Source organism: Rhinopithecus roxellana, chromosome 13 (assembly GCF_007565055.1).
Source record: "Rhinopithecus roxellana isolate Shanxi Qingling chromosome 13, ASM756505v1, whole genome shotgun sequence".
Lineage (NCBI taxonomy): Eukaryota > Metazoa > Chordata > Mammalia > Primates > Cercopithecidae > Rhinopithecus > Rhinopithecus roxellana.
Genome location: NC_044561.1, coordinates 132,191,033 through 132,203,273, shown reverse-complemented (window position 1 = coordinate 132,203,273; position 12,241 = coordinate 132,191,033). Strand labels below are relative to the sequence as shown.

At 61.9% G+C, this 12,241-nt stretch overlaps 1 protein-coding gene across 2 annotated transcripts in view; it reads left to right on the top strand.

The window, feature by feature from the left end:
* The window catches only part of FAM207A (family with sequence similarity 207 member A), a 61,255-nt gene extending 50,323 nt beyond the window's left edge, over positions 1 to 10,932 (top strand). Inside the window, exons 7-8 of one of the 2 annotated variants that reach the window (XR_004052825.1) lie at positions 1,416 to 1,614; positions 8,473 to 10,932. The gene's annotated coding sequence lies outside the window, so the exon portion shown is untranslated. The remainder of the gene's footprint in view (positions 1 to 1,415; positions 1,615 to 8,472) is intronic. The other variant, XR_004052822.1, reaches the window with a different exon arrangement.
* The last annotated feature ends 1,309 nt before the right edge of the window (positions 10,933 to 12,241 follow it).

Below are 12,241 nucleotides of genomic sequence, written 5' to 3'. Positions count from 1 at the left end.
GACAGCGGGGCCCGGACGGGCCCCGCACACACAGAGCCTGCGTGTGGTGTCCACAGGAGACAGCGGGGCCCGGACGGGCCCCGCACACACAGAGCCTGCGTGTGGTGTCCACAGGAGACAGCGGGGCCCGGACGGGCCCCGCACACACAGAGCCTGCGTGTGGTGTCCACAGGAGACAGCGGGGCCTGGACGGGCCCCGCACACACAGAGCCTGCGTGTGGTGTCCACAGGAGACAGCGGGGCCTGGACGGGCCCCGCACACAGAGCCTGCGTGTGGTGTCCACAGGAGACAGCCGGGCCTGGACGGGCCCCGCACACAGAGCCTGCGTGTGGTGTCCACAGGAGACAGCCGGGCCTGGACGGGCCCTGCACACAGAGCCGACTCCAGCGTGCCGGTGGACCTCTCCCTGAACTGTCCATCTCAGCCTGCCCATTCCACCTTCCCCTGCGGGGAAGAGCGATGGGGTCCACCCGGATCACCCCAGACGTGTGGGTGGGTGAGCTCCTGGCAAGGGGTGTGTTCCGTTCGGCTGTGGGAGGCGGCGGGACCCTGTGCTGGCCCTGAGGGCTGGCTTACGTTTGGGTCCTTTGCTCCACTGCCTGCATCGCTGGGCTCTGAGAGCGTCCCACACAAGGGGTTTGTCTAGATGAGGCCTGCACCTGGCTTGTCCAGGCCCCACAGCGCCCCTGTGCCAGCCTGAGTTTGTCCATGAAGGTTACATCAGGTCTTCGACCTTTGTCTTGCATGGGGAGGGAGGGCGGTGGCTGGGGCCGCATCGGGCAGAGGCAAGGCACAGCCGCAGCCCCCAAGCTGGTGAGTCAGGGTTCTGTGCTGCTTGGAAGCCAAGTGTTGTACAAACACCAGGCGTGTTGCTTCTGGAATGTTCCCTGTGTGGCGATAAAGCCAGTGACGGCAGCCACGGTCATTGCTCCGAGACGCTGGTGGGTGCTGGCTGCCGCCCAGGCCTTGTCTGCCTGCAGCCCCTGGCAGCCCCTCCAGCCTGGTGGGTTCTCAGCTGCCGCCGTGACCAGGTTTTCCAGGGGCGCTACTATCAGCGAGTGCTTCCAGGATGCCGGGGTGGCTGCTGGCGGGCGGATGCTGGTCTTGCCTCTTTCCCCTTTGAAGTTGCCGTCCCGGGGCTTCCATGCCAGGTCCTGGCTCCTGGCGCTGAGACCCTCGGGTCTGTATGGAAAGCTCCGTTTTTTTAAAGTCAGACAGACCCAATTAAAGTGTTTCTTCCAGAGATGTTAAAATAACGTGGGCCAGGATGATAATGAGAGGCCTCTTCCTGGATTGTTTCAGTCTTCCTGAAGATTAAGGAGTTTTCATTTAAAAATTTTTGGTGGGGTATTACTTAGAGAAAACCGGTGATGACATGTTTTCTGATTCCAAATACTTCTTCCTGGTGACACAGATGCAGAGGCGCCTGGGGCCTCAGAGTCCCTGCAAGGCCATGGAGCAGAGGCCTGATCTCCCGGCCACTTAGGACAAAAGGCCCTGAAGCCCTGAGTGGGGAAACTGAGGCCTGAGAGAGCCTCCCTCTCCAGCCAGCCAGGTGATGGGCGCTGACATTCAGGAGCACAGAGCTTCCGGCTGTCCCCTCCATTCTCAAGGTCAGCATCCACCCCAGACCCCATCTTACTTGCTGAACCTCCCACCGTGCTCCGGTCTGTGTGAGGGGGACTGTGGCACACACTCCGGTGTCCTGGGAGGAGTGGCACCCCAGGTGTCATGGGGCCGGAGGCAGAGTCCGAGACAGGATCTGTTTTCCATTTGAGCCCCTCCCTCCCGAACTCCAAGTTCAGGGGTGGGATTCGCACACTCACACCCCCCTTCACACACCCCACACATCCCCCAACACACCCCTCACACCCCCCCCACACGTCCCTCCCCACACCCGCCATACCCCTCCGTACACCCCCCCACACCCACACCCCCATACACCCCACATACACCCCTACACACCCCCATACCCCACACACACCCCTCAACATCCCCACACACATGCTCCTCCCCACACCCGCCACACAAACCCCTCCCCATACCCCACACACACCCATACACACCCCCATACATCCCCCACACACACCCCACATACACCCCTACACACACCCCCGTACCCCACACATACCCCCTCCACACACCCCTCCATACACCCCGACACACACACACCCCCCCACACACCTTCCCCATACATATCCCCACACACCCCACACACATACTCCACACATCCCCCCACACACATCCCCCCCACACACACCTCCACACACCCCGACACACCCCACACTCGCCCGCCCTCCACATACACATCCCACACATGCTCCACACCTCACACACATGCCCTCCCACACATACCCCCACAGCCCCCCACACACCACACACCCCCTCAAACACCCCACCCTGCTGTCTCAGGAGAAGCCGCCATGCTGAGCCCGTGGCCTCTTGGGCTCTGGCATCCCCCACCGGCCCTGATGGTGGCGGTGACCACACACAGTTGTGAGGACGGGTGGCTTGAGGGCCCCACTGAGCCGAATGTGACCTGTGTGTGCTCCGGCCCAGAGCTGGTGTGGCCGGAGCACCCCTCATGGGTGGCTGAGTCCTGGCTTTCCCGCCTTCCCAGTGGGCAGCATGCTCCCCGCTTCCTCCAACCTTAGCTCTGGATTTCCTGGCACAGCCGTGATTACTTCATCTCGGTCCCCTCCCTTGGGCCCGGAAGACTCTAATTAACCCTGATGTTTAATTGGAGAAGGCGGCCGGCCCTGTGTCTGTGCAGCTCCTGCGGGATGGGGGCAGCCTCCTGTCTCTCCCCTCTGGGACTCTGCATGGCTCCTGGGTGGCCTGGGGTTTGACTGGACCTGGCCTTTGCCCCATGACCCCTCCATCCCCGGTGAAACTGCCCCCGCCCACACAGGGCCTGGCTCCCGCTTCCTGAAGCCTGTGCCTGGCAGGGCCCATGAGCTGTCTCGTTTGTGCAACAGCCATGATCCCTGCTCCAGCCCGCCCCCTCGGAGCTCAGCCACGGGGGCATAGGACGGCCACAGAGACCTTGGGCGGGCCCTGAAGTCTCCCAGGAGGGAAAGGGGCACCTGTTGGAGGTGGGAGAGTTCCAAGTGGAGGGTGGTCAGGCCTGGGCCCTGGAGAGACAGCCCTAATGGGGACTGAGGAGGGTGGAGGCCAGGCTGGGCAGGCAGCAGGCATCTTCTGGCCAGGAGGTGCTCGGGGACCAGGCTTCCCACTCCTGACTCTGCTGCTTTAGGACGAGCTCTGCCAGGTGGGGCCCAGGGGTAGGCAGAACTCAGGCCCACGTGGAACAGGCGAGGACGGGCTCGCCGGTCCTGGGAACGAGCAGGGCCTGCTGGCCTCCTAGTCTCATGGCAGGCTGCTTGTTAAGAAAAGACCCAAGTCCTGGCAGGTTATGTTTAAAACGCGGTGGGCCTTTCCGTCTCAAAGTGAGAAGTCTGGGCACAGGCAGTCCCAGCCTCTGCGATGCCATCGGTAGCCCAGGGGCCACCACCCTTCCCTTGTTCTCATGCCAAAGCAGCTGCCAGAGCCCCAGCTATCACGTCTGCATCCCAGTCTCCCAGGTGAGGCTGTGGGCCCCAGAAGGCTGGCGCTTTTGCTTACAGCTACTGAGCGTGGGGGCAGCAGGGAAGCTGGCAGGAAGCTCCCTGCCCTCCGAGGAAGGTATCTGTCCCGTTGCCCAGGCTACGGACAGGGACAGGAAATCAGCTTGCAAATCCTCTGGGGCTGGCTGGGCTCTGGCAGGGGCCCCATGTCACAGACGTGCCCAGCCCTGCAGGTAGCAGCTCTCGTTTTCCAGAGAGAGAGAAAGTCCAGAACGGTGGGGGGTGAAAGGCGTACCAGGGCTGATCCTATGTCAGGCCCTTGTGGTCTGGTGTTGCTGGAGCACTCTAGGGGGAGAGGGTGCCTGTCCCAAGGAGCAGGGATGGTGCCCTGTTTACTGCAGAAACATAGGCCCACCCTGGTGTCTGTTAGAAGACAGCCGCTCACCTGCACCCCACTGTGCCCCTGGGAGATGCCCCCACCCCTCTGGGAGAGAGTGGGCACCTCAGTCAGGGGCCCAGGCCAGCCTGGGCAGAGGTGGCCAAAACTCATGCCAGTAGGACATCCCTGGCCTCTGGGGAGACCATTGAAGCCTCAGGAAGGCCTGGACTCAGGGGAGCCCTCCACAGAGCTGGGAGGGAGCCCCAGGACCTCTCTGTTCCCGTTGGCAGCTCTGCAGCCTGCGGTCCTGGGTTCCTGTGTCCGCTGACCACATGCCACGATCGCAGCCTGCTGGAGAGCAGGACCCAGGGCGAGGTCTCTGCCCCCAGCACGAGGCCCAGTGAGTGATTTGCTCTTGGCTTGGCCTCAGACCTGGTGGCTGAGGCTTTGGGGAGGTTGTGCTCCCTCTGTGGGCCTCAGTCGACCCTCCATAAGCCAGGGGAGCTGGAGTGGACCCCTGAGCCCTTCCTGGCAGCTCTGTTCTGGGGCTTCTGTGCCCCTGTAATGGATGGGCTGCCTTGGCCCCACCCCCCACTTTTGGCGGCTGCTGCTCCCCACCTGTTTCCACTGGACCCTTCCGCTGCCAGCCAGCCTGGGCCTCCCTGCCTTGGGCAGTGGGCCCATGGCCAAGCCCAGCCAGACTGACCCTCAGGGCACTGCTGAAAGTGCCACCAGGAGGTGTCTATGCATGGGTGTCTCGAAAACCCAAAATCCTTTCCAACAGGCATTGCTGCTGGTCAGTGTCAGCCAACCTCTGTGACCTGGTGTGCGGGGAGGGTTGGGGCTCCAGGCCTGCAGCCACGAGGCAGCGCCCGCCTCTGCTCTGGGTGGAACAGAGCTCTGGGATCCCTAGGACCCAGCCCGTGGACTCCAGGCTCCGGGGCGCCATGCTGGGTCACATTCCTCCTCCCCAGAAGCATCCTGGCTGCCCTGGGCTCAGTGAGAAGTGGCCAAGGACTCAGGCCAGGGGACAGCTGAGCCCAGTGGGCACTTGGGTCCACTCAGACAAGGCCCTGCCTGGGGGTGATGCCAGGGGCCGGGGCAGTGACCGTGCTGACCACTGGTTGCTCAGGCCGGGGGTCCCCATACTTCCCACTCAAGCTTCGGGGGGTGGGGTGGCATCCAGATTTAGATGAGGCAGGTGGGACCCAGGGGAGGCACTGCAGCTGCAGAGGATGCGCACACGCCACTGACCCCTGCCGAGGGGGCACCCGAGGGGCCTAGTCCTTCCCTGCAGCCCAAGGGAGGAAGCCCCAGGGTGTCCTGAAGTCCTCGGGAAAGCCTGCTGACAAGCACCAGTGCACCTGGAAAGTCAGGACACACGGCCTCGCCCTGGCTCTCCAGGGCGGAGCTGGGGGCGTGGGTGCACGCACTTGAGCGTGTGCACACGTGTGTGTGTGTGTGTGTGTGGTTTTAGGGGCAAACCCAAGCATTCTCAACAAGTACGTAGGTATTTGCTTTTATCTGCTCACTTGTATCAAGTAGGAATGAAACCTGTCATTGCATCACTTTTATCAGGAGCTTTTACTGACTTCCCTCTCGGTGCCCTTTGAGAAAACTGGGTGTTTTGTTTTTCCTGCGGGCAGGTGTGCCACACAGCCTTGGGTTTCTGTTTCTGAAGTCCGAGCTCAGGCACGGGAATTCCTGGGCCGGGCTGTATTTTGCCTGCCAGGGCCTCATTTTGGAGTTGTCCTCTGCCTATGAGTGAACTGGCCCGTAACCTTCTGTTCCAATTTCGTATTTCGGGGCAGCAGAGGTTTCCTCCTAGCTGGTGTCCAGCCTGGCTGAACAGAGGCCTGTCCTGCAGGTCGTGTCTCTGAGGCCTTGGGGTTGCAGATTTTCAGCAGCGTCACCCAAGCTGCAGCTGGTAGGGAGGGGGACGTGCTTGCCAGCCACCTCCCTGCCCCTGCCTCACCCTTGGCAGGTGGTCCTCCAAGGTGGGACCCCACCCTGCCTGCCCTGCTGCTCCCCAACCTGGTGCCGCATAGAGGTCAAGACCCCTAACTTCTCCCCTCCCCGTGGCTGCAAACCTTGCTGGGGGCTCAGAGCCAGGCAGCCCAGGCCTGAGGGAGGCCTGTCTGAGAGCAAGGCTTCTGTGTGGCTTCTCAGGACTGACCAGGTGTCCTGTCTGTCCTTGTCCCCACCCGGAACTGCCCCCTGGGTGGGGGTCCTGGGGTTCTTTGAGGCTGCTGCCCACTACTACCTGCTACTCCCGGGAGTCCCAGCACTGGTCTGGCCGTTAGATGTCCTGATGTTCAGGCCACTGTCCTGCTCCTGATGTTCCAGGATGAGCCCAGTCCCTGTGCTGCCTGGGTTTATGGGCCTCTGGCAAGGTTGTTCCCTTGAGTTTCTCACTAGACAGGCCCCTCCCATCCTACCGTGGGGTCTACTCGTGTCTCCCTGTCACTGTTTGACGAAACCCTGTTCGTGGGATTCCACGCCCTGGTGGGTGAGCATGCAGCCGAGGTCGGCCCCCCGTGAACAGCGCACTGCAGCTGCGATATGCACACGTAAGGCATCCCCAGGCACGCAGGAAGGCTGGAAATAGACCCTGTGTCGCATTGAGGTGAGAGGTGCTTGGACACTCACCCGATGCCCTCCAGAGCCGCTGTGAGGTCAGAGAGGAGCTGATGCTGCTGTGGCTTCCAGAAGGTGGCCAGAAACGCACTGACTGGGAGGAAAACTCATCTAAAATGTTTTTATTATAAACAAGAGAGAATACAAAATAGATGAGCTAAACATTCAGTTCCAGACAGTAGAAAAGAAAACCACGATAAGCCCAGAGCCCCAGGAAGCAGAGGGTTGTGTGATGGGAGATGAAAGCTGGGCTTGGCCTGGCAGACGGAAAACAGCTGCCGTGATCAACCCAAGGCCGAAAACTGTCCCCGGGGAGCGGCTCGCATGGCACCTGGGTGACCTGGCAGCTTTCTGACCTGGAGCCACCGTCCGGAAGGTGATTCATCCTGTCTCTGCCCAGATCCGTCCCAGGTTGGTCAGGAGCAGCCCTGGGGCCGGGTGACCCTGGCATCCCTGGACCGTTCTCTGGACCTGGCAGCCCGGGGCAAGGCACGTGGCCTCTCTGTGCAGCACCTGTCCCTTGTGCAACATTGATGGTGGCAGGCTCTGCACGGAGGAGGCTGGAGAGGCCTGAAGCGCCCATGCTGCTGTGTACGTAGGACAGTGAGGCCCGGCCTGCACCCCGCGAGCAGGAGCTGAGCCCTGGGCTTGCGGGTTCCTTGGTGTGTGGGTGCAGTGCTCAGCATCAGCCGTGACGGTCACACTGGCACTCACTGTCTGTCACACATTCGCATCCACTGTCAGCGCGTCACAGCGGCGTTTGCGGTGAGGATGGGGCATTGCTCTTGGCCGGTGTCTGGGAGCACTGGCTGTTGGGCTGGTCCCCTCGGGCTCACTGCTGGCCTCACCATTCACGTCCTTTCCATCCTGCACCGGCCTTTGCTGTTTTCTCGGCACGGGTGTTAGGGACACTGGCTGAGAGGTGGAGCGTTTGCCCTCCTGCAGCTCGGGCTGTGCTCTGGAGGAGCGAGGGCAACATGAGCTGAGCGCCTGGGGACTTGAGGCCTCTGCTGCACTTTCCCTAAGGCCGAGGTCCCTGGGGACCACTGACCCACCCTGTGGGCCCTCACAGCGCTGCTGGTGCCGGAGGGCAGAGCTCAGAGCCGACTCTTGCCTCATCTGCCATCTGTTCTGAAGAGAACCTTCCGGACTGGGCCACAGGGAGTCCAGCTGAGGGTCGGAGGGTAGTCAGGGCCCCGGCTGCCCCAAGGGGGTGCTTCTCAGAGCTTTTAGAAGACACCGGAGCCCAAGGGTCTGGATGGCCGTGGCTGAGCTGGGCCTGAGAGGCCAAGGCCAGGAGGGCGTCACATGCACCCATGTCAGGGCCCGCTGGGGTGGGAGCCTGAGGCCGGGGTGGGTGTCCGGGGTGCCCTCCATGGCTGTGCTGGGGTGAGTCTGGGGACATCACCTCCTCAGCCCTGTCCAGGAGTGTGGACCCCAGATATCAGTTGTCCAGGGGCCTGGGGCATCCACAGGCCACACGGTAGTGCTGAAAACACAGGTCCCTTGCACCCGGGGCAGACCTCAGCACCGTCGGAGACTTCGCTCTTGCCCTCCTTGCACTCGGCCCGAGAGCTAAAGCTTGCTTAGCTCAGCCCCAGGAGGAAGCAGAGCCATAGCCTCCGGTACGTTGGGGTGACCGCATCACTAAGAGTCCCCGGCCCAAGGCCAACGTGTGTCTTCCAGGGGAGGAGTGACCTCTGGAGCCCCCATCCCAGCCTCAGCCGCAGGCGCTCCAGGGGCCGGGAGCTGAAACTCAGCAGCTGCTGGGTGTGCAGGGAAAGTTGTTTAGATAAAATCCAAACAAGCACCTCATATATTACGGGATGCTGTAAAACAAACTTAGCCTTGTGCTAATATTTTGGTTTTGTTCCACTATCCACACCTAGAAGAATGTGAGCGCCATCCCAGCCCGGCGGTCAGTAACATTCCAGGAGCTTTGGAGAGCGTCTCCGTTGCCAGTCAAGAGCCAGGCTCCACGCACCTCAGTCCAGAAGGACCGCTCAGCCTTGGGCTAAAAAAGGGAAAAACTGCAAGCAGACAGCGTCCGCAGCCGCGTCTCCAGGCCACGGCAGGCAGCAAGGCAGCTGTGAATGGGAAGGGCAGAGGCGGCCAAAAGCTCATGCCCTCACTGATGCCGGTCCTGGCTGTGCTTTCCAGAAATTATCCCACACAGCTCCCTGCGTCTCACGGATCAGGCGTCCTTAGCCTGCTGTGCGGGGGGTGGGGGACACTGAGACACAGAAGGCCAGGCCCCCCAGGCACCGAGCACAGCCCACGACCCAGAGCCGTGGAGTCACCCAGGCTGCACAGCTGGCGAGAGCAGCCCCAGATGTGGCGGAGCCTCTGGATTCAAGGCCAGAGTTCCTGCTACACCCCCGACCCTGGGCCTGCCACGGAACGTGTCAGGAGTCGTGCTCCCTGGGCTCCTCTTCCCCACAAAGCCCCTCATGTATGCATGCATGTGTGTGTGTGCACGTTGCCCTGTCTGAGCACTGAGGATGCCTCCGCACAGGCATCTGCTGCCACCACTACATGGTCTCCCAGCGGCCAGTATGAGGAGGGCAGAGGCCACCGTCTCTGGCCCAGCAGGATGAGGGCGCCATGACCCCTGAGGGGTGAGCAGAGCGGGGTCTGTGTGCCTCGTGGCCCCTGGGGAATGGGCAGAGCAGGGTCTGTGTATAGGGTTCCTTGCTGGGCACGTGGCCAGCACTGCAGGAGCTGGCATTGTGGCAGCCCGGACGCCCTGACCCCGGGTAGATGTTTTTGGTGCAGCCCCACCCACGTGGCCTTAGGGTAACCCGTGTGACCACAGCCCACAGCAGGCACAAGGGAGGCCACTTCCAGACCTAGGGGGTTAGACTGTGGCTTCTGGCACCTGGAGGAGACTTGGCAGCCTGGGGGTGCCACGTGGTCGGGCTGAGGCCTCCCCACAGCCCCGTGAGCCCCGTCCTGGACATGGGACTGCCTGTGGCTGCCACCTGAGCTGCAGCCACCAGCCACGCTGCCCCAGAGATGGGGGAGCTAACACGTGGAGGCCTTTTTAAACTGCTAAGTTTTGGGGTTATTTGCTACGTGGCTATAGATGTCTGATACGCCGTGGGGTGTGCCCTGAATGTGGGGTTTGGTTGGCTCTAGGTTAGTGTCAAGCTTTGGGCAGCCAGGGCGCCAAAGCCCCCACCCCTGCCGACTGTGGCCGTGCACCTGCAGGACCATTCCACTGCTGTGTGGGCCTCGCCTCTGGACACAGGCCCCAGGACCCCGCCACTGAGGCTGGCCTGGCTCCGTGTCCTCCCACCCACTCCCGTTCAGTGCTGCCAGGCGCCGTGCCATCTGCTGCCCACCAGGACCTGGCTCCTGGCAGGCCTTAGCCCCCTCCCCATCTCCCTTCCCCCTCCCTGATCGCCCATGGGCCCAGCCTGCTGAGGGTGACTTCTTCACACCCAGACTCTGGGCTCCAGTTCCTCACCCCATCCCTGAGACTTCCTCCTGGTCACACCTTCCTTCCAGCAGTGCTCCCAACACACATGGCCGTTCCTGGGGAGTCTTCCAGGCAGCCCTGCCCACCATCTCCACCCACCTCCTTCCCACCTGCTCACCACAAGGTCCTGTTCCCAGCATACGGCCCTGCTGCTGGCCTGGGAGGAGACCTGACGCCTCCAGGGCCACTGTCAGCCTCCCCGGGACACACTGCTGCCGGGACACACTGCTGCTGGCCTCCCTTTGGAGTCCACCCTCGTCCTGTCCCCACCTGCCCCGTCCCCACCTGTCCTGTCTCCACCTGCCCCGTCCCCACCTGTCCTGCCCCCACCTGCACTATCCTCCCACCTGTCCTGATTCTGGTGAGCCTGTCAGGTGACAAACCCTGGCTGTCTCCTCCATGGGGCACCTGGTGAAGCTGAGGGAGGACTCTGGGGCTGGGACTCAGTTTCCCCTCCTAGGGGCCACAAACTGGTCTGGATATTACATTCATGGGGCTGCTGAGGGAGGACAGGTCGAGGGCACCATCTAGGGTTAGTCTTGGTCGGCTGGCAGAGGGCTGACCCAGGGAGCCCCGTCCCTCCCTGAGGGCCCCGCCTGCCCAGTACCGTGGCCCATGGCCCGGGTTTGGCCTGTCCACCAGATCCAGTCCTTTGGCACCCGTGTCCCTAGGGCCCTGGGCTGTGAGGAGGCGTGAAGGGGAAGGAAGGACATTTGGAGGGGGGGCTGTCACACATGGGAGCATCGCTGTTGGAGAAGGTTTCCTATAAATGCCACTGTGTTCATGGATGTTCTAAATGGAACTGCCAGCTGGCTTTTGGTTTGTGAGTCTTCATTAAAGATTACATTTCTGTTCAGTTATTTATTAGGTGTTTAGCCAATATTTCTAAATAGAGGACATGATGCTGAGACTGGGGCTACGTGGCCATGGGTGTGTGAGTGTGCATGTGCACTTGTGAGCGTGTGCACGCGTGTGTGTGAGCACGTGTGTGTAGTGTGAGCATGTGCATGTGTGTGAGTGCGTGGGCGTGCTTGTGTGCGTGTGTCATGTGTGAGCACGTGTGTGTGCGCATGTATGCGTGTGAGTCGTGTGAGCAGGTGTGTGAGAGCAGGTGTGCGTGTGTGAGCGTGTCCGCATGAAACAGAGCTTTCTTGTTCTTGAATATCTGGGGCCCGAGGCGTCCGAATGCTTGAAGAACGATGACCCGCAAAGCAGGATTCCGCAGCAAGTTGGTGCCTGTGGAAGCTGAGCATCAATTTGCACTCAGGGAATTTTCCACGTTCTTCCATCTCCCCGTTTAGGTGCCAGGTCCCAGCTTTCAGGGTGGGGCCGTCGGGTCTCTGCCGCCTGCTTCGTGGTGGGACTCCTGGGCGCCCACAGCCTCTGCCTGGCAGGTCAGCCCAACAGAACCTGTTTCATCAGATGGTGTTTCCAGGAGCCAAATAACAAACACACTTTCCGGAAACAGCCGGGAGGAGCAGCCATCTCCCAAGAGGGGAAGGAAAAAGAGGCCGCTGCAGCCGCACTCCCCGCGACCGCCTGGGCCTGCAGCTGGCTTGTGCAAAGGCCCTGGAGCAGTAGCCACTGGTGTCTGCACACCAGGGCCCAGCCCGTGGCCAGACCTGGGGCCAGTGGGTGTGGGCTGGAGCCTGGCTCAGCTTGGGGCTCTGCCGTCCCCTCCTCTGGTGCCAGGCTGGTCTCCGGAGGCCCAGAGCAGGTAAAAACAGAGTATTTAATGACACCAGGAGCCATCAGCCTTCAACCACTGCCTCCACGGTCTGGACACCCGAGCCAGCAGCTTGAGGGCCTGGCCCAGGCAGAGACTGAGGCAATGTGGGATGCCATGAGGGTGGTGGGCTCTGGTGGGGGCGAAGCTGCCACCTGCCCGGGGGCCATGGCCTCTGCCTTGGGCACCTGCTCCCAGAACTCCCGGCTGCAGGGGATCCTGCCTCCATCGCCCCTCAACCCCGGGCCCAGAGGCAGGGTGAGGGGGGAAGCCTCCCAGAGGAAGATGCAGGCTTGCAGGCAGCTGGAGGTCGTGGCCTGAGCTCTCTTGGGACTCACATAGGACATTGTGTAGAAAATCTGCTTTTTAAACTCCGCCCTGCTGTAGAGATGAAAGGAGGCTCTGTGCCTGCGGCGCTTTGCTGCCCATTGGAGTTGGGTGTTGGCTTTGC